Source organism: Muntiacus reevesi, chromosome 8 (genome assembly GCF_963930625.1).
Source record: "Muntiacus reevesi chromosome 8, mMunRee1.1, whole genome shotgun sequence".
Lineage (NCBI taxonomy): Eukaryota > Metazoa > Chordata > Mammalia > Artiodactyla > Cervidae > Muntiacus > Muntiacus reevesi.
This window is the reverse complement of record NC_089256.1, coordinates 12,133,954-12,136,450: the sequence shown is the minus strand read 5'-3', so window position 1 is coordinate 12,136,450 and position 2,497 is coordinate 12,133,954. Positions and strand designations below refer to the sequence as shown.

General features: G+C 43.7%; 1 non-coding gene across 1 annotated transcript; it reads left to right on the top strand.

The window, feature by feature from the left end:
- The first annotated feature begins 477 nt into the window (after positions 1 to 477).
- On the top strand, positions 478 to 596 carry LOC136173794 (5S ribosomal RNA). Its single transcript, XR_010664285.1, has one exon. It is a non-coding gene; the product is annotated as a 5S ribosomal RNA (ribosomal RNA).
- Positions 597 to 2,497: the final 1,901 nt, after the last annotated feature.

The window sequence follows — 2,497 nt, the reverse complement described above, 5'->3', positions numbered from 1 at the left end:
GGGAAACTTGTTAGAAATGCAAATTCTCAGCTCCTCTCCCCCTCCTAGGGCATAGGTCCCACTGATCTGTGGTTCAACAATTCTCCAGGTGATTTCAACGCAGGCTCAAATTTGAGAACCACCGCTGTAGGCTGAGTTGTTCACTCAACTCTCTCACTTCAGTTCACTCATTCATTCATCCATCCATTCATTCATACATCTAATACTCGTAGGCTAAACACATTATAAACTGGGACTAGGGATAAAGACATGAAAGTTTGTGTACTCAGACAAGAGATGGTTTCAAGATCTCTCTTCATCCTAACTGTTCTCTGGTTGCCTGGTTGGTTGTAATTCTCAAATGTGATCAATCAGAGCATGTAGCATAGCAGGACTGCTTCGTTCCTAAATACAACGTTTATCCCACATTTCATCCACATTGTGGACATGAAAGAAGTTTTTCAGTGCCTCAATGAAGCCAAGAGATGAGTGAGCAAGGGCTATGGCCATACCACCCTGAACGCGCCCCATCTCGTCTGATCTCGGAAGCTAAGCAGGGTCGGGCCTGGTTAGTACTTGGATGGGAGACCGCCTGGGAATACCGGGTGCTGTAGGCTTTTGAGGCTTCCCTGGTGGCTCAGAGGTTAAAGCGTCTGCCTGCAATGCGGGAGACCCGGGTTCGATCCCTGGGTCGGGAAGATCCCCTGGAGAAGGAAATGGCAACCCACTCCAGTATTCTTGCCTGGAGAATCCCATGGATGGAGGAGCCTGGTGGGCTACAGTCCACGGGGTCGCAAAGAGTCTGACATGACTGAGCGACTTAACTTTCACTTTCACTTTGGGGAAGATTAATCTGGGAATAGTAGTTAGAACTGAATTAGGAGGTGATGTAGATTATTCCTCCTAATTCACTTTTAGTGAATCAGTCTCCTACTATCTAGCCTCTTGTGTTGTTCGCGCCCACATTCATGCTAGACTTGGTCATGTGAGTTGCTTTGGCCAATGGGGTGTCAACATCCATGAAATAAGCAGAAGTTTGTTATGTGCATTAGAGCTTGCCCTCTTAGAATACAGCTTCCACGTTGTTGTGCAGGTCCTGCTTAGTATGGTCCTCTTGAGGGATAAAAGAATATATGAAAAGAGAGGTCCAGAAATCCTGAGGGCTGTCCTCACTGCCCTGGATGCAACAAGTTTTCGACAGACCTCTGTATTAGCCCATATGAGACCAACAAAGAACTGCTCAACCAGTCTCCCAAATTATCAAATATAATATACCCATGGTGCTTTTAGCCCTTAAGTTCTGGGATGGTTTATTGCACAGTCATAGATAATTAATACTGAAGAATACTAAAGACAAAAGGGGGCTTTGGGGACTAGGGTAATCACTATTCTGATGGGGTAGGACCAGGGAGATGGTCAAAGGAGGAGATCTCATATGAGAGGCAATTTACCTATAGAAGAAGCTCATCTTTGGAAGATAAGTAATGATTCTGAGATTTCAGAAGCATAGAGAATGACAGAGACAGAGCCTAAACAAAATATATTTCTATTCTTGATAAGTATCTCTATTATATGTTCTTAAGAGGGAACAAATGGCATTTTGGAGATTATCTCTATTATCTCTGGTAGTAGAGGCTGTCATTAGAGAGCATGGTGAACCCTTTGTCCAGACGCTTTGATAGATCCTGTTAGAACTATGATTTTAGATGTATTTTCTGCCTATGGCTATGTTACAAGTAACCCCCCAAAATAGCAACTTAAAACAACAAAAATTTATTTTCTTACAGTTTTTGTGGTTCATCCAGGTGTGTTTTTCCTGGGATCAGGGTCTCTTGCAAGAATGCAATTAAGGCACTGACTACGACTGCAGTAATCTCAAAGCTCCACTAGGGAAGGTTCACTTCCTAAACCCCACAGAAGGCTTTTGAGAGGATTAAGATCCAAGGGCTGTTGGACTGTGGGATCCCAGCTCATTGCTTGCTATTGACTAGAACCTTTCCTCCGTTTCTTGTCATGTGGGCCTCCCCAAAGTGCAGATCACAGTATGGCATCTGGCTTGATGAGAGCAAGCAAGAGGACAAACACAATAGGTAGCCAAAATCCTTTTGGGACCTAATCTTGAAAGTGACAACCCATCACTTTTGGGACCTAATCTTGGAAGTGACATGTTTTATTTGTAACAAGTGAGTTTGTAGGTTAGCCTACACTCAAGAGGAGGGTATTAGGCAAGGACATGTATACCAGAAGGTGAAGATCACTGGAACCATTTTGATATTGTCTCCTATTCTGGGATTTTGGGGTAAGTGGTACTTCTGACTACACAGCACATACGTGGCTACAGCCTGGTTATCTTGGGGCAGAATTTCCATCTTCTTGAATGGGGAAGATTGAAAACCATCCTAGAGCCACTCTCTAGACTTTAGAGTCTCTGAATCATTCACATAGAGGAATTTATTTTCTGAAATAAGCTCATTCCTCCTTTGCTGAGAGAAGATCTGGACCAGTGATGGAAAGGCAC